Here is a 19,149-nt window from a genome sequence, read left to right as displayed (position 1 = left end):
GACAAAATTGGCTTCTAATTTTGTTTTTAATTCATTTTAATAACTAAATGACCAAAATACCCTTACTACTAAACTTTCCAAAAATTCCTTCCATGTCCTAATTTTGTCCATGAACTTAAAATTGGTAAAATTTCTATTTAAGACCTCCTAATTAATATTTCAAAGTAATTTCATACTAAAAACTTCTAGAATGCAAATTTTGCAACTTATTCAATTTAATCCCTAACTTTAAATTAAACTCGTTATGCCCAAAATTTCTTCACGAAATCTTCACAAAATTATGCATTCATATCATAAACCTCAAAATAATTATAAAATAATTATTTCTATCTCGGATTTGTGGTCACGAAACCACTATTCCGATTAGGCCCTAATTCGGGATATTACATAAATGCAATCTTTTTTCTTTTAATTGTCGTTTTCATTCATTCTATGATTTTGGTTCTCCATGAAATCTGTTGTGGGTTATATTGAGCTAGTGAAGGGATCGATTAAACATATAGAATTAGGACTAAAATAATTTGTATTTAAGTTTTAACTATTTGTCTGTTAATTATAATATTATTTAATTATAAATTCGTTCCACTAAAGTACCATGATTGAACTCTCCCTTATTACATACCATTATGAAAGCAACTCAGTAAGTGCTTGTTCAATGACATTTTCATGAGTATGTTACTCTCATATGAAATTTTTTTTATCTCATTGGGTTAAATCCGTTCACCTAGTATGATCATATGTTATATCATGATAACCTTTACATTTCACTTCATGAAAAAGTTAATTACTAACAAATGATAATTAAATCATTTGCCTTAGACAAATAACCTATGATCATATTACTTTTCCATCTATCATGTGATGTTAATGAGATGACATCACTTACCCTTTACTGGGCTATGAATTTTACTATTGTAAATGAAGTTATATCATGCATAAGTCGTATACCCAACGTACCAACTTTTGGCCATTTAGTTATTTGAACTTATGCTTTTAATATATCAAAGTATACGAGTCATACATACATAATCAGTCACTTACTCATGATTGAGGTAAGTCGTACTATGAATGTCACAAGTAAATTAATCCATAAACGAATCTACGATTAATTCGACTTTGGTTTTATTTGATAGTATTGTCAATCTAAATAATCACATCAATATCTCTATCTTCTGGGAGTCAACTACTTCGATACTTAAGATAAGATATCTCCCATTTGGACTTGATAAAAGACAATAGTTCTTTAATCGATTTGTTCAATTTCAATTAATAAAACTATGAATTTTTTAAATTACCTACTAATACAAGTTGTCGTCTCGCATTATATATGATTCGACCACGTAATGCAACTTAGTATTAGTTAAACATTAAATAATCAGTGAGCTAATATTACTTATATTTTGCTTTATGTGCAACAACCTTAGAGGGCATTATACACGGCATTAATGAAAATAATGAAATTTTATTTAACCAATCTATTTAAAATTAATAATATAAATCACTTAATAATCTACACTTATAACACTAAATCTTAACCATATATGCTTTAAAAAGTTACTTTATACTAAATAAATTGGTCATAATGATCAATCATTGTATATTTGGATTATTATATGTGTCTCTTAGTAAAGACATTTTATTATATTAATTAAAGAATAATTAGAAAAATTATATTAATTTTTTAATAATATAAATGTCATTAAATAACCATGAAAACAAAACCTACTATTTCATGGCATTAAAATCAGAAGTACAAATAACATTTTATAGAACACTCATAATGCAAACCGAAGAAATATCCAAATCAAGCTTTCATCAAGGTTACCCTAGCAAGAGTGTGAATCCCCTTACTAACTTGCCTACTAGTTCAATTGATGTACAACGATTGAAGACGGGATTTAATCTCGAAGAAGAGGTGAAGTTAGAAAACCTTTTTAGGGGCTGAAATTAAATTATAATTTTTAATAGTCTAAATTTTTATAATTTTTAAAGAATTAAATTAAAATTTTATTATTTTAAGAAGGTTAAAGTATAATTTTATCTTTATTAATTTAAAATTTTTAAGTTTTTAAATGATTAAATGGATAATTTTTCAAACCGGGGCCTGCCACCCCTAAATACGCCGCTATCTCCTAGCAATCCGAATTTGCAATCATCAACCACATCAGTTTTCCACGCGTTAACAGTCTGATTCCACCATCATGTTATCGAATCTCATAACTTCAATCCACGACAAAACTTTCCACAAGGCTAGCACTTCAGCAATATGATAATCCAACGCACTTGCTCGAAAATCAGATCAACAATGGGCAAATCTGCCATTCCAGTCACGCACCACCGCTGCCCAAGCTGTCGCATTATCGCTGTCGAACACAGCCGCATCGATGTTACATTTCAATCTCCCCCTCAAGGGCTCCTCCACTGCTTCTCCTGGTCAGTGCCGACACCATTAGAAGTCACCAACTCACCAAAAAGCTGTCTAGAGCTATGCCATTCCTGCAGATAAGAGTCAGCATTTCCAACAATGTAGATTTCGATGAAACCGAATCGACAAAACTCGCTCGTTCCTCCTAAAGTTACTTTGATCAAACAAGACCGATTCAATGCAACGCTCAAACGATCCATGTCGTTAAAGCCTGCAAAAGCTGATGCATCTCGAGCCTTAAGACAATTAAAGAACACATGCATTAAGTTTGGATCATACCGGATTAAATGAATCTTACTGCTATTATGCCATAAGTTTGATTATTAGTGTTATTTCCATTATTTTTGGTTATGTTTGATAATTTTAATTATTTTTATCCTATTAACAATGGATACGATAATAGTTTTATTTAACATAAATTATTAATATTAAAAATCTTATCACACGCATGTGTTTGAAAATCATTAATTTAAAACATCAATATTTATTAAAAAATAACATACAATAAATAATGAAACATATTGTTTAAAACTAATTAATTATACTAGCACATAAAATATTCATAATATTAAAATAAAAATTAAATTAAATTAAATTGTGAGTAAACAAAATTTAAACACATAAATACATCAAATTAACAATACTAAATGCACTACAATTATTTTATCTAGGGTTTTATCAATGGTATAGATATACAACCGGTAGAGATAATAGATTGTGCATGTTAAAATAAAATGTTTAAAGCATATTAAAATAAAGCTTTAGTTGAGTGGTAAATTTAATATTTTACTAATTATAGTTGTTATGGGTTTAAATCCCACCATATATTATTATTATTATTATTATTATTATTATTATTATTATTATTATTATTATTATTATTATTATTATTATTATTATTATTATTATTATTATTATTTGTTAAAATAAAAAATTAAAAGTACCTTTAAAGAATATAAATTATATTAAATGTATTAAGGTTTGAAAAAAATATAGACTTCAAAAATGGGTTTAAACAATAAACAAGATTTATTTTCTAAACGAGTCGGGTCTCAGGTAAGTATTTTTTAGCTCAAAAAGTTAGAGCTTGAATTTGACCCCTAAGTAATCTCGTTCTCTTCTCTCAATTATTTAATTATTTAAAAAAGTTAAGAATAAAAAGATGTTAACTCAGGGATTGCAAGAAAGAATGAATTGTAGCAGGTATGCTATGCCAAAAACTTAAACCCTTTCTCCACACGGGTTATTTAACAGGTACTGCCTTTTAGCTACAAAGCCTTAATTCAAGAGACTTAAGCTATCCACATCAATATAGGTATTGTTGATCAGGATTTCAATATTTCTGATGTGCAGGATCCATTATATGGCAAGCACAAAGCATACCATATTGTAAATTCTTTGTAAACTCATCTGAAGTTTTCTAAGAAGAAGATGATTTAGAGAAAAGGAAAGATCTTTAGAAAGCCATATGTAGAGAAAACACACTAGGATTTTATTTATGATATTCTTATCTGATCTTTGCAGTGAGAATACATCACCCTTTTATAGTTGAAGGGGATGTAATACAACAAAATAGTAAACAGTACATAGGATAAGCATTAGACATTAAAGCATAAAGTAAACAGTAGTAAACAGTACATAAAGTAAAGATAGTACTGATATTAGACATTATTTGACATAAAGTAAAACACTTTAATTATTTAAAGCAGGATTCCCGACAAGTGATTTTCAGCTGTTTGCATTTGAATGGGGTAGCTGAACACTATTCATGGAATCTTCACTGCAGCAGATCATTTCTTCATCTTTTTTTTTTTTCATTATGCAGTTCTATCTTAGCAAAACTAATTTGACTGTACTGCCACGGGTAATCTTGAGACCATTCTGTGGGGTCAGGAATTCCTTTATGATATTCACGGAGAGCTTTTAGGACTTCTTCATGATAAGGTGTGTATGTCCTTGGCCAAGTGTCCCATAGTACATCAATAACTGGATGTGGCCATATCTCAAATGGAATAATCCTATTAAGCTGGTAGAGAAACTTTTGTAACTCTCTATATTGAACATCATCTTTGAAGACTTCATTTTCAAGAGATTTATGGATCCAAGAAGTAATGAAGGAATTGAGTTGAGTTGCTTTTCCACATTTGACAAAATATTGAGGCTTATAGAATATTATAATCATATAACTTCCATAGTTACCTATTGTCTGATTGCAATGTTGCTCAATAATCTGAAGTCATTGTGGGAGAGGATGAAACCAACTAAGGAAAGTAAAGAAATTTTCTTGTTCTGGTTCAATATTTCCTCTGATAGCTTTTTTCAAGTAATAAAGGAGATTAGGGGTGTCGAACTGTATAGCAATATGGTAGAGATGGGTAAAGTACCATAAAAACCATTTTAATTCATTTGGTTGTTCAATAAATTTAAACCTTATTGGGTGTATGAAAGGATAGTCTGGGTGAATACCCCAAGGTTTAAGAATAAGTCCCCAAAAATTCTTGAAAATTTGAATCTGATATTCGAACATCATATCCCTGGCTTTCTAGTGAAAACAGTTCTTTTCCACAAGAGTAAAAACTTCTGGTGGATATTCAGGGTGGAGAGTAGGAGTAACAGTGTAAGGAGTAGGATAGGTGGATGATGAGGAATAAGGTCGATACATCATGATGGGTCTAGGCCAAAAAACTCTTTTGTAGGTGAAAACTTCTGGATTTTCTTTGGGTCTGGAAAGTAGATCAGCAAGAACATTTTGCTTTCCTGATATATGTCTGACATCAAATTTAAACTCAGAAAACCATTCTGTCCATCTTAAGAGTTGTAGGTGAAGGACAATTTTCTGTTTAAACTTGAGCATTTGTGGAAATGAGGACATATCCATTTCTACCAGAAAATGATAACCTAGAAGATGGAATTTGAATTTTGTCATACCTTTCTTGACTACAATGATTTCTTTGAATGTGGAGTGGTAATGAATTTCTGCTTCTGAAAATCTTCCACTCTTGTATCCACAGAGTTGTCTTTTACCATTTTTTTTTCAAGCAATATTGATCCCCTGTATTTTTCACTGGCATCTGTTTGTAGAATTCTTTCTCCATCTGAGAGGATTTGAAGTGGAGGCAAATCCTGAGTAATTTCTTTCAATCTTTGAAGGGCTTTTGTCTGAGATGAAGACCATGGATTAGGGTCTTTCTTAAGCATCTTTTGGAGGGGGTTAATATACTTAGAAACTTTAGGAATAAAATCTCTAAGATAATTAACAATCCCAATGAATTGTTGGACCTGTTTGAAAGATAAATCTTTTGAAGGAAATTTTAGAAGTTCTTGAGCAATATGTGGTCTTGGAGAGTATTTTCCTTCTTTAATGTCTATTCCCAGAAACTGAATCTCTGACTTATTGATCTGCATTTTTCTTTCTGACAGCATTATCCCATGTTTGAAAATAAGGGATTTGAATTCTTCAAGGAGTTGTGCATGAGAATCTTCGTCTTTGCTGTAGAGCAGGATGTCATCAATGTATACTAAAGCATTTTCCATCAAGGGATGAAAAATTTTTATAATTGCTTTCTGGAATAAAGAATGAGCAGTCTTTAATCCAAATGGCATGACCTTCCACTGAAAACGTCCATTAGGAATGCAAAATCCTATTTTTGGTCTATCATCAGGATGAATTCCTAATTGCCAAAATTCTGCCTTGAGGCCAAACTTAGAGAAGACTCTTGCTTTAGCTAAGCTTGAGAAGAGTAAGTCTTTCTTTGGAAGAGGAAATTTGTCATCTTGTCGGAAATGATTAAGAGGCTGGAAATTAGTTACCAATCTTAACTTTCCTCTGATCTGTTCAAATCTTTTATTTACATAAAAAGCTTCACATGCCCATTGAGAATCTGAGGGTTCAATCAGATCTTGATGCTGTAATTCTTTGCACTTATTTGATGCTAGCATCAGATGATCTGGATTCATTCCCTAGTGGCTGGCCTTTGTTGGGTTGATGTCTTCATTTTTCTTGAAAGGTAGTTGAATGAAGAAGTCTGGATTTTTCCACAAAGGATTTTGGCATTTATTCAGGAATTCAGAATAAGATTCTGCACAAGATTGGGCTTTTAATTCCTAGATAGCGTGAAGGATTTTTTCAGATCGGATGACAAAAAGTTTTGGGATTCTAACAAAGGGTTGGAAAAGATTTTTGAATCTCACTCCTTTAGGGAGTATTCTAAGATGCTGGGCTTTTTTGTAGAGGTCAAAACCTACTATAATATCTTTTCCAGGGAGTTTTGATCCCAATACTGTGGTTTTTACACAACAGCCTGGGAAGAATTGAATAGTAATTGGTTTGCTAATCAAATGAGTAGCAAAAAGAACATCAGTAGCAGAATCAAAATACCTTATATGGGGTTTCCACCATTCTGAGGGTAGAACGTCTGGGTTCATGATGGTTTCTGCTGCACCAGTGTCTATGAAGGCAATTATAGTAATGGGTTTTCTATACTTGTCTAAATAGACCTTAACAGGTATATGAGAAACTGAGACTGTGTCAACGGCTCTGTCAACAGTCTGAGCTTTAGCTTGTATCATCTGTATGTCGGAATAATCCGATTCAGGTTCTGAAGAATCATAAGCAGGGATAGCACAAATTGTTCTGTCTGATGGTTTATCTTCAATGGAGCAAACAGATTCAATATTCTTTAATCTTTACTCCTGATTGTTTTACTATCTGTGCAATCTTCTTGGCATTGTTTCTTGTTATTTGGACAATTTTTTGAAAAGTGTCCTTTTTTATTATAGATGTAACAGCGATCAGGTTTCGTTGCTTTTCTTTTCTTCTTAAGATATCTCCATCGAGGTCTAACTTTCTTCCTTCTTCTTAAAGTTGGAAAAGAATAATGTTTTTTGAAGTGTTTCTTCTTTATTGTGTTGCAATCACACAAATGATCTTTTGGGCATTTGTACTTCAAATGGGAATCATCGCAGGCTCTGTCAATTTTTTTGTCACCGTAGAGATAATCTTTGGATATCATTCTTCTGTTGCAGATATCTTCTAGAGCAACAAAGACTTCTTGTTAGAGTTCTCCAACAGTGATCTGGATAATATATTTATTTTGTGTTTAGAGGGCTTAATTAACTGCAACTTGAATTGGATTTGGAAGAGATGAGAGGATGACTGGCTTGAGATTTGGATTTAGGCCTAAAGCATAAAATAATATTGTCATTACTTTAAAATGCTTTTCCAAATCCCTTTTGACATACGAGTAGCATTTTCTTTTGTAGAATTCATTTCTTTTTAATGTTAGTAAATCTTCAGGGTTTCCTACAAAATGTTGATGTATGATTCTAATTGGTTGAGCCAGATCTTGTAGAACCAGAAACTGCATTTGATTATGTTGATCAATGGAATTCCACCAATCTCTCAAGATTCCTGTAAATCTGGAGACAAACTCCATAAGAATGTTGTAATTGCTATCTTCAGTAAGCTTGCGAGTTTCTAACCAAGAATGAAACTCTTGAATTCTGTCTGGCCATTTTGCTGGTGGCAAGTCATCTACAGTGAATGTGGTTCTTCCTATAGAAGATTTTGGCATCTGTCTCTGATGTGCAGAAGATGATTCTGGCATATCTTGCATTTCATCACCACTTAGTTCTTTAACTTTGGTTGTTTGAAATGCTTTCTGCAATTCTTTATCTTCTGGTTCTGTCTATTTATCTGATGAGAATTCAGACTCTTCTGATGATTTTGAACTTTTTCCTGAATCAGCTTCAGTGCTTGATTCTGGATTTTGTACAGTTGAGATCTTAGGAATCGTAGATTTTGTATAATCCTTTAAAAATTTTGTCAAAGGATTCTGATCTTCTTCCTGGATCATCAGAGATTTCGAGACTTGTTTTGAAGGAGGAGATCTTGGTGGAGATTCCTCTAAAACTGGTATTTTTCCAAGTTTCTTCTCCATTTGATAGGCTTCACTTTCACTATCTATTTTGGCTTCTTCTGTGAATTTTTCTTCTTTTTCTCTGCTTCTTATTTTTTGATTTCCAGAAAAATTTCATACGTACTTGGTTTGGTACATTTTGGAACTTCTGGAAAAGTTATTCGTACTCCTTCTGCTGGGAGTGGATTCTTTTGTCTGATAGAGGGAAACAATTCAATTGTTTCTGCTCTATGAGTAGGCTCAGGGATTTTTCCTGTTTCTTGAAGAGTCTTGATTTGATCTTTCAATTTTTGAATTTCTTTCTCTCTTTGTGCAAGATGAGAGAAGAAATCTTGTCCTGGTGCTGCTGGTTGTTGGATCAGATCTCTGACCATTTTGGTGTTGTCATCTATTTTGGTTTCAACATTCGAGATCTTTGAATCAATTCTTTTCAGAACATGATTCTGAGCAATAGCATTTTCTGTTTGCCAGTTGAGAGTAGCTTCTGCAGCAGTTATTTTCGTCGGTGCATCTGAAATATCAGTCTAAATTTTTGAAGGAATTTTTGGTGCATGAGTATAACTATTTTCAGAGTATTCTTCAAGAGGTGGGAAATCTTTGTCATATAATGCTGTAGGTTGCATCATACACACAGTGGAAATTGGTTTTTGTGGAGCAAGGAAATCTGGGTTTTTCTTAACCCATTTGTTTATTTTCTTGTAACACGGCTGAAGAAAAGGTTTTGATTTCTTGGAGGTGTTTGCAGGAGACTGAGTGGATGATTTTGGAGGAGGAGGAGAGGGAGGTTTACAAGGTTCAGGTAAAACCTTTGTATTTGGTAAAGACTTGTGAGATGAATAATCAACAAGGTAAACATATTTGCCATTATCTTCTCCAAGTGGTCCAATATCTGGATCTCTATTTATCCATATTTTGTAAAACTCGTCTTGAGTTAAATTTTTCTTTTTCTTCCTTTTTCCTGGCTTTGAAGCAGTTATGTCCATGCAATCAATCCAGGCGGCCAATCTATCATCTGTGCATAATTCACATGAACAGTTTAAAGCCCAAGGACCATGTCCAGTTACAGGGTCTTTAAACATGTATAAAGGTTTTCCATCTGCGGAAAAACTTTCTATTAAGCTTCTTTCTGGGCCGGATTCACACAACGGGCAACAACAGTCTGGATCTTCTTGATCATGGAATTGTGCCGGCTTTTCATTTGGTTGCATCATCAACTGGGTCGGGAAAATGTTGGGATTTTGGAAACTATGAAGATGACTATGATCAAACTTGATCTCAGTCGTTCCATCTCCCTTTGACATAATCTGACTCGAGGTTGATTGGATCGGTTGGCTATGCTCATGAAGTTTTTCATAGCTAGTGATCCATTTATCTGGGAGGAGTTTAATTAGTTCCCTTTTTGGAATTTGTCTCGGAACATGGACACAATGAGGCTGGTCATTTTTATTTACCGAGATGAGTAAAGATCATCTGTTTCATGCATTGATAGATTAAAGACATGATCCTGAATCATGTAGACAATCTGATAATGGAGAGTAGCAGTAATAGCTGAAGCCACTTGTGGTGCCCTTGCTATTTGGATCTGAACTTTCAGAGCTTTGGTCAGATTGGGATCTACTAATGCCATCGTGAAATTTGGGAAAAGAGTGACCATAACAAGTCCAGAATTTAACGTAGCTTCAATTGTAGCAATACATGCATTTTGGTATTCTAGGTATCTAAAATCCAAAAGTGTAATTCTTGTAACTACAGGCTTTCCGGCTGTGCCATGATAGTTTAAAGCAAGACGTATAGCTCCAAAATGAATATGAGTATAACCTGCATGTTTTCATTCTACTGAAAATTCTGCTGGAATCTCGAGAGTAACAATCTGCTCTGGTGAAGCTGCATAAATGGGAAAACTATCAAACCGTGAGGCTTGGATATATTCCCTGACTTGTTTAGTGGAACATTTGATTAAAGTTCTGATGGATTTTACAAGAGAGAAGGCAGACCTTCTGTAAGCGGCATTAGGATTTACTGTAGGAAGATCTGTAGGCTGAACTTTATCTTTTTCACTCAAATATTCTATTTCATATAAAGAGGAAATCTTTTTCGCAGAATGAGATTTCATAGGAAAATCTGGTAAAGAGATACGTGTAGAAGAAGTAGAAGGATGTGCTAACATATTTTCTGCCATGATTGAGAGAGTTTTCTCCAAATCTATCTATCACCTAGATTACTAAAGATGAGTTTTGTTGAACCTGAAGGCTCTGATACCAATACGGGTGTGGATAAACTCAGAGATTGCAAGAAAGAAGGAATTGTAGCAGGTATGCTGTGCCAAAAACTTAAACCCTTTCTCTACACGGGTTATTCAACAGGCATTGCCTTTTAGCTACAAAGCCTTAATTCAAGAGACTTAAGCTATCCACATCAATATAGGTATTGTTGATCAGAATTTCAATATTTCTGATGTGCAGGATCCATTATATGGCAAGCACAGAGCATACTATATTGTAAATTCTTTGTAAACTCATCTGAAGTTTTCTAAGAAGAAGATGATTTAGAGAAAAGGAAAGATCTTTAGAAAGCCATAGGTAGAGAAAACACACTAGGATTTTATTTATGATATTCTTCTCTGATCTTTACAATAAGAATACATCACCCTTTTATAGCTGAAGGGGATGTAATACAACAAAATAGTAAACAGTACATAGGATAAGCATCAGACATTAAAGCATAAAGTAAACAGTAGTAAACAGTACATAAAGTAAAGATAGTACTGATATTAGACATTATTTGATATAAAGTAAAACATTTTAATTATTTAAAGCAAGATTCCCGACAAGTGATTTTCAGCTGTTTGCATTTGAATGGGGTGTAATATAATTTATGTTGGGCTAAGATATGTTCATACGGTATTTTATATTTAAAATTAATCCCTAAAATTTTATTAGTTTTGTTTTATTGATGCATAAATAGTAAATACGAAGAAATTGACTTAAATACGACACCGATAAGACAAAGCCAATAAATAAGAATAGTATAACCTGCATTAAGCATCAGTCACACGACCTAGGTAAGGATTTGAAATTTGGATAACATAATTTATTAACCTTATTAGTTGGTCGATTTTAAATTATTTTATTATTATTAAATAATAAAACTTTTATTTTTTCTTGTAAAAAAATCATTTAATTTTATATTAAGGTAAAAAGGATATTTTTAGTTCATTTCAATTTCGATTTTGAGCAAATTGACTCCTATAAAAACATCGTAATAATTTAGTTTTATTAATTTTAAAAGTGAGTAATTAATGACAATTAATCACAATATTAATATTTTTCGTCAAAATTTGACGGTATAATAACAAATTTAGTGATCATAAATTACATATTCCATCAATTTGGTCATGATTTAACAAATTTAGCCTGTAATATTCATGTAAATGTGTAAATGTTGAGGCTAAATTTGTTAATTTTTTTTAGAATCAAAATCAAATTAACAAAATATGTAAATATTGATGGCTAAATTTGTTATTATACCAATCAAAATCATGCACAGTTGACAATAAACATTAATACCGTGATTAATTGTCTTTAATTACTCACTTTCAAATTTTTCAGGGACTAAATTGCTCCAATTTTCTTGAGAGAGAGATTAATTTGCTCAATTTTGAAATTGAGAGGGATTGGAATTTTTTAACCGTGATATTAATGTTCTATTATTTTAAATAATAAAATTTTGACATTATGTCAAATTTAATCATCAATGTTTGCATATTTTGATAATTTGACAATTATTCTTATTTGGCTAAATTTGATCATTAACATTTTAAAAATAGATTAAATAACTGTTTTAATAGAAATACTAACTAAAATATTGAATTTTTAATGATGTTGGCATGACATCCTCAGTATGGCGCTTATGTATATTTCACGCTAACGTGACAATATTTATTTTATATGCATGCCAACAAATAATTTAAAAATTATAAAAATATATTAAAAAACATATAAAAAGTTCAAAAACTTAAAAAAAAAAACAGCATGAAGTACATGCGCATCATCATACGAGTTGCCTTATTTAAAAAATTAACATTTTAATCAATATTTACGTTAAAAAACCAACAAATTGACTCTTTTTTAAAGGTAGATGGTCAAAATAGACTCTTTTTAAAAGATAAAAAGTCAAATTTAGCTTTAAAAAAAATAATAAGGGCTAAATGTGACATTATGTCCAAAAATTATTTGTCAAGATTTGTTTAGAGTAGTGGCTAAAGTTCTTATTTGATACTTAGATAACACAGATTCGAACCCCATCTTACTATTCTTAAAAAATAGTTCTCAAACTAATTCGATCAAATAAATAAAAGATATTTAAAAATTAAGATAAATACATGAATTTTGATCTAATGTACAATTTGATAAATGAATTTTGATTTGGTTCAATTATACACATGAAGCTTAAACTGTGGTTCAATTTTATTTTGTTTTAATTATACACATTTAAATAAATGAATACATACATTTATTTCAATATCGAACTAATTTTATTATGTGTATATATAATATATTAACGTAAAATGATGTTTATTCAATAATGTTAATAGTGGTTTATGAAATTTTGATTTAGAAAATTAGATTAAATCAAAATTTCATATATAAAATCACGTAATATTAAAATTCATATGTTACATTATATATTAAATCAAAATTAATGTATATGGTAACGAGCTTGTGTTCAATTGTACAGGAAAATAATCCTAATTTTAATAATTATCCCTTCAAGAATTTCTACCCATCATGAAGAATGGAGATATTAACTAAGCTAAGGTCAGATTTTGGGCCGAAGCTTAAGCAAACAATATGTGGCCCAACCTAACTGGATTTCGAACTGATTGAGGTTCACGAGGTGTTCGATAATTTGCCCGAGAAAGAACTCCCGCCAATGTTATTCGTTTCTCGTCTTCAATAAGTTCAGTTATTAAATCAAATTTATTTAATTTCGGTGGGTTTTCTTTTTATATTGCAGGGAGAGGCAGGGATTCAAGTTGGTTACTTTGCCAGAGCTTCAACTCTCTTCTGATTTTGATTAGGGGGCTTCACTAAGAGTAACCGGAAAGTAAGAATTCTGCTATCGTTTCATGCACTATCCCTAATTTTATCAGCACACTTCACAAGATCTTGTTTCATCTTTTGAGAGAATATGACCCAATGTACAAAAAAATGGGGGGTTAGATTAGATGTAGTAGGTGATAATTACTTGTCGGCTGCTTGAATCATGCTATAGTGAAATGAAGGGTAAATATAGTGGCTGCGGTGCTTAGCTTGTGGTAGGTGTTAGTGTTCAGATGAAGGTCTATTCAGGGTTGAAGCCAGAAATCTTTTAGGAGGCAAGGTTAAGTTATATATTTTTAGTGGAGCTAAAATGCAGTTTTACCATTTTATTGATTTATATCTATATGATTTTCAAAAGGATTAAATCGAAATTTAATTAGGTTCTCGGAGATGCCTATGTTTCCAAAGGAAAGGTAAGCGTCAACCTAGGCAAGGCAGATAGAGAAAACAAAAATGAAAGCAATAAATTCATGAACATGTCTAGAGAACTTAATTAAAGGAATTTGCAGTTGCATGTGATTTATGATCCATTATTTATTACAAATAATTGCACGTCAGGTATCATGGCCTATGATTTCTTACAATTACTAATTCATGTTATTCTCTTGTCTGGATTTCATTCATGTTATGATCTCTAGTAGCAGGACAGGTCATAAAGCAATAATCTGTTTCTTTATTTTCATCATATCATCTGCCCTCGAAATACATGGAAAAACTTCAAAATTATTAAACATGCTCATGCTGGACATACATCAATATCCGACACTTACATTTGAATCGAGAACATAGGTCCAACTCATACTGGGTTCTTCCTATTCTTGATGATTCTTACTATAAAATATTCTCATTTTTTGTAGATCATATTGTCTTGGGATATGAAGGGGACAAGCGGGGAAAAGCAATAAGAGGAAAAGCAGAGTTGCATTTATATTAGAATATGTAGAATTAAAGGTGGTTTAGGTGCTAAGTTAGATTAATTGCTGGAAATACATCAAAGATGTTAAACAATTATTGAATTACACTGGTTTCCTTGATCTGAGTGCTGGATGATTGCACCATCAGTATACTATTTTTATTTGTTTCGTTGATTCTTGTGAGGTGATGTAATATCCATATAAAAAATGGTTTATTGCAGGCAATCTTGCAAGCACATACTGGTAGGAATATTGATGGTATTGCTAGTAAGACAGTTCCAAGCTGAGTGCACGTAGAATGCAACTACTTAATGAAGTTTTGGATTTGAACACACTCGCTTGGGGATTTCAAGGTACTTAACTCACTACTAAACTCATATCTGCCCTAAATAGAAAGAGACCATTTTCGGTTATTTGAATCTACGTTGTTCCAACTCTTCATTTCGTTCACGTATAGTGATACCTTAAAAATAGAGCCAAAAACTTGAGAAAAATTCAACATACTCTTTTTAAGGCACATATTTTAATAACATGACTTTCGGTCAGATAAAAGTACCATGGAGTCCTCTATATCAGGAGTCAAATTGCATTTTACCCCCTACTAAAAAAATAGACAAATTAGTCTCCATACATTAAATAAAAGAGCAAATTAATACTTTTACCCTTATACAAAGGCGTCTATGGTACTTTTACTCGTCTAGCTGTGATATAGAATTTTGCCCAAATTTATGGCTAGCCCTTGTCGTAGCTTTTGTTCGAGACCTTTCATCGAAACTCTCAAGGCATGGTCTTCTTTTTCTTCATGCCATGAAAGTACAATAGAGTAGGGTGGCTAGCACATTAATAGCCATTTCGAGTTGATTGATGCGGCACATGGTTTTTATTCTGCATTTTTATAGAAAATGTTTTATGCCCAACTTGTTTGATTGCCATTTGGGCTTTAGTGCTACAATCTATTAAATAAAACTACCAAACAAATAGCTTTTATTGTCGAGGGCTATTCCGATGAGTTCGGAACTGAGTTCAACCTTTGATTAAATTCATTTTAGGGTCAAATCCTGTCAAAGGAGCATAAGTTACCCATTAACCATTGAGACCGCAAAAATTCTTTTTTATTCCTGACGTTTCTTCATGTTCATGGTCTGAGTTTATAATATTTAATTTACTCTTCGGCCTGTATTATGAAAATTATTCAGATCTCCATGTCAGAAATGAAAAAGGGCTTCTTCTATTTTCTTCCCCAATCATCCATTGCGTTACATAAGGAGAAGTTTCTGTGAAGAATGAGCCACAACAACCCAACTTAACTTTTCTAAGTAATCTGTTGATACATTGCTGGAGTTTCGTGGTGGTTTATGGGTTTATCTGGCGGGCGGAGAGCAGTAGGTAATGATAGCGGCCAGAGTTTGACTTCCTTGAGGGGCTGGAGCATGAGATAGTAGAAGAGTGTGACTGTTTGAATCTAGAGCGAGAGAAGAGAGAGTTGCCCTGTTTTGGTGACCGTGGGTTTTAAAAAGGAACTCTTCAGATCGTTTCCAAAGTCTCGTGTCATTTTGGTATTGGTTTTCTATTGTTTGGAGTCCAATCGACCTACATGTATCCCATCACACGTGATTGAGAATACATGTAAGCTCCAAACGATCAATTGGAACTATCAATGACTATGCTTATGAGGTTATGGGTAGCAAGATTTTGACCATGCGAGGTTTAAGCTGGTAAGATAATCTTTAGAAGAGCAGTACGTTTATTTTTAATAAAATTAAAAATAATAATGACGATAAAATTAATTATTGTAACTGTGAGGGTTACCATCCATCCAAATGGGTACTTAATATGGAATCTCTAGCGAGATGTGTAAAGTATTATCCAAACTTACTTACAAGTACTATGTATAACGTAATTGAATTTGTAACCATATTACTTTCCTTGGGAAAATAAAGATGCCACATTTTGAAGCTTCAATGGATGTTGTTGCTGAATAGTCTCATGTTAGCTTTTGTTGTAAAGAAGCCAATCAAGAAGCGAAAACACTACATTTTCTTCTAGCAAAGTCCAATAATACCCTTAAAACAGGTAGTTCAAAACTTTCACCGTCCACGCTTACCCAACAAACCAAGCCAGACCAGACCAGACCAGATACAGAAAGTAAAATAAAACGGGGCAGGGGTCTATCTTTGGGTGGTGCGCCGCCTTCACATGTGATCGGTGAGATCATTACGTGTGCCCTCCTGATTAGTTGGAACTTACAGCTGTGTGGTGGGACCACTTGATCGTTCCAATTAGCCCACCGACTTTTTCAATCACGTGGTCTTACAGTGACACCTTTCTAACAGCAATCTTTGCGTCACTTGGTAACAAGCTCATTTTCCATGTGATTTGCTATTCATACCCATACTGACCAAATCCATGGTCTTTAATCATTTGTTTGGTAGTAGATCATGATCTTCATCCATGGTGGGAAATCGTTTCTCAAATATCTCTTCATGTTTTTTAATACCCTAATCCCCATAAATTTGGCATGAATTTTATTAATATACTTTTTAATTTAATTATTTTCTTCAATTTCTTTAATTAATGATTTAGATTATGAATTATGATGTAAACATTATGCCAAATTTATAAAAAAATAAATATGATTTTAGTTAAAATGAGATTTTTTAGATTTTTAAAATATAAAAAATTATGTGTGAGTTTATTAGTTGTATTTAATTAATTTAAATCGAGTTATTCAGTTCAAGTAATTAATTTATTAAATTGAATTATTTAATTAATTTAAATTGAGTTATTCAATTCAGTAATTATAATAATTTATCTTAATTGAAATTGTGGATACATATTATTACTTGATACTCATATATTAATTTAAATATATAATATTTTTTTAATTAGTGACGAATTCAAATACTGTGATGTGAAGTTTTAAAAAGTTTGGGTATTTGTCACAAAAACTCCAATATTCCGACACGTAATTAGGGATGGGGATTCGAAATATGTCAACAATTCAATGCCCAATGTTTTGACATAGCCGTGAAAGACATATTATGACCGACATGAATCCAATGTATTGTAAGATTTTGGGGGGGTAAGTATGGGATTGGGTCCCTGTCGCTGCCCCCCAAAAAAGAAGGTGATCAGTCATGCAATGTATTTTTAGGGTGTAGCAATTAATGGTGAATTAGCCACCACACTGCGTAGGTGGGAACGAATGGAGGACCACCATGCCTTTTTCTAACCGCCACACACTTCTTTGACTCCTACCTTTCTTCTGAAAGATTTTTATGTGTTTTCCTAGGATGCTATGCTTGGATTCCTTTTAAAAGGAAATTATAATTTATGTATGATTAATATAAGTTTTTTATATAATATTTAAAATTATTTATAATTTATTGGATAATTCATTTCAGCATAATTAAACTTACATTATCATGTATTAAAAATAATGTTTATATCAATCGAACTAATATTTAATCAACATATTAATTATATTTTTAAGTTCAAAATTATTCGATCTAATTAATAAGTTGTTGGAAATAAATTTCTTTTCCAACTATTTAAATAGAGTTTAAATACTAAAGTCATCATTATCAAAAACATTTATTTGTATATCATTTTCGGTTCAAATAAAACAAATTTTAAATCGTAAAAGATTATATAAAAAATTCAAATCTAACCTTTTTTTTATGGTATCTTGAGATATTTGTTGAATGGAAAGGTACATGTTTTCTACCTGCCAAATTTGGTCCTTGAGAATTTGATATACGCCTATATGTTTGATGTATGTATGCATAATATGTAAATTTGATTGAAAAACTTGAATATAATTTTAAATAATTATATATAATATTCATATATTTAATAAGATAATAATTTTTGGTGGAATTAAAATAAATTTTATAATGTCTTATAATTATTTCTTTCAATAATATCTTTTTAAATCTAAATTTGATTTTTTTAATAATACAACGAATTTTATCTGGTAATAAAAGTAAAAAATTTACTTTCAAACCCAAAACAATAATATGATTTAAAAAACATTAATATTATGATGATAAAATGTTTTTTTTGGTGTGAAAAACAACTAAATTAAAAAAACATAAAAATACTATAGTTGTCGTTTTATTTTAACACTTCTCTTAATGACTGCCCTGAGTCTTTATTTGGTTCTGTAATTGAGTCCCATCAGTGATTACCGTTATACTGTGTTGTCAAACTTATTGATATCTTTATGATTTCCATTACACTCCATGATAAGTCTTCAAAAACAAATAAATTCATGTTCTTCCTTATTCATCATGCAACCAAATCAAATAGAGTAGTCTTAAGAATGCTAATTCTTTGACACTCAAGCATAATTTCCTAAATTTGTTCCAACCCACTCTAGGATATTCTCCGAAAAGAATTGGGTATGCAAAGTTGTAGTAACAAGGTTTAACGATGTTTGATATATGCATTTGTAATTAATATAACAAGCCTGGTGTTCGGTAAGGTCAAGTCTTGCCTTTTGCATTTATTTAATGTTCTAGGCTAGCCTACCCTACATTCAATTTGCAACATTTAGATTATTAGTAGTATTGTTTAACGAATTATTGCATGGGTTAGTCGGACATATTTTCTCATGCCACTACCCAAATGGGAACTAACTAAATACTCTAAATATTAATTCATTTGACTTATTAAAAAAAATGGTGTCCGAATACAATAATTTATTGTAAAAATATTTTATTTTTAAAATTACTTAAAAAATATGATTGTTTTTCTCTTTTCAAAAGATGACTACATCATGTTAATTG

At 31.6% G+C, this 19,149-nt stretch overlaps 1 long non-coding RNA gene across 2 annotated transcripts; it reads left to right on the top strand.

Moving 5' to 3' along the window:
• Positions 1-13,058: 13,058 nt before the first annotated feature.
• On the top strand, positions 13,059-16,321 carry LOC108469284 (uncharacterized). 2 transcript variants are annotated; one of them, XR_008269563.1, is made up of 3 exons: positions 13,059-13,449; positions 14,581-14,712; positions 15,556-16,321. It is a non-coding gene; the product is annotated as an uncharacterized LOC108469284 (long non-coding RNA). The 2 variants fall into 2 exon arrangements; XR_008269564.1 differs by lacking the exons at positions 14,581-14,712; positions 15,556-16,321 and adding an exon at positions 14,303-14,527.
• Positions 16,322-19,149: the final 2,828 nt, after the last annotated feature.

The sequence above is a fragment of the Gossypium arboreum genome, chromosome 8, assembly GCF_025698485.1.
Source record: "Gossypium arboreum isolate Shixiya-1 chromosome 8, ASM2569848v2, whole genome shotgun sequence".
In the NCBI taxonomy this organism is placed as follows: domain Eukaryota; kingdom Viridiplantae; phylum Streptophyta; class Magnoliopsida; order Malvales; family Malvaceae; genus Gossypium; species Gossypium arboreum.
Note: the sequence above shows the minus strand (reverse complement) of the source record. Positions and strands in the feature narration are given on the sequence as shown.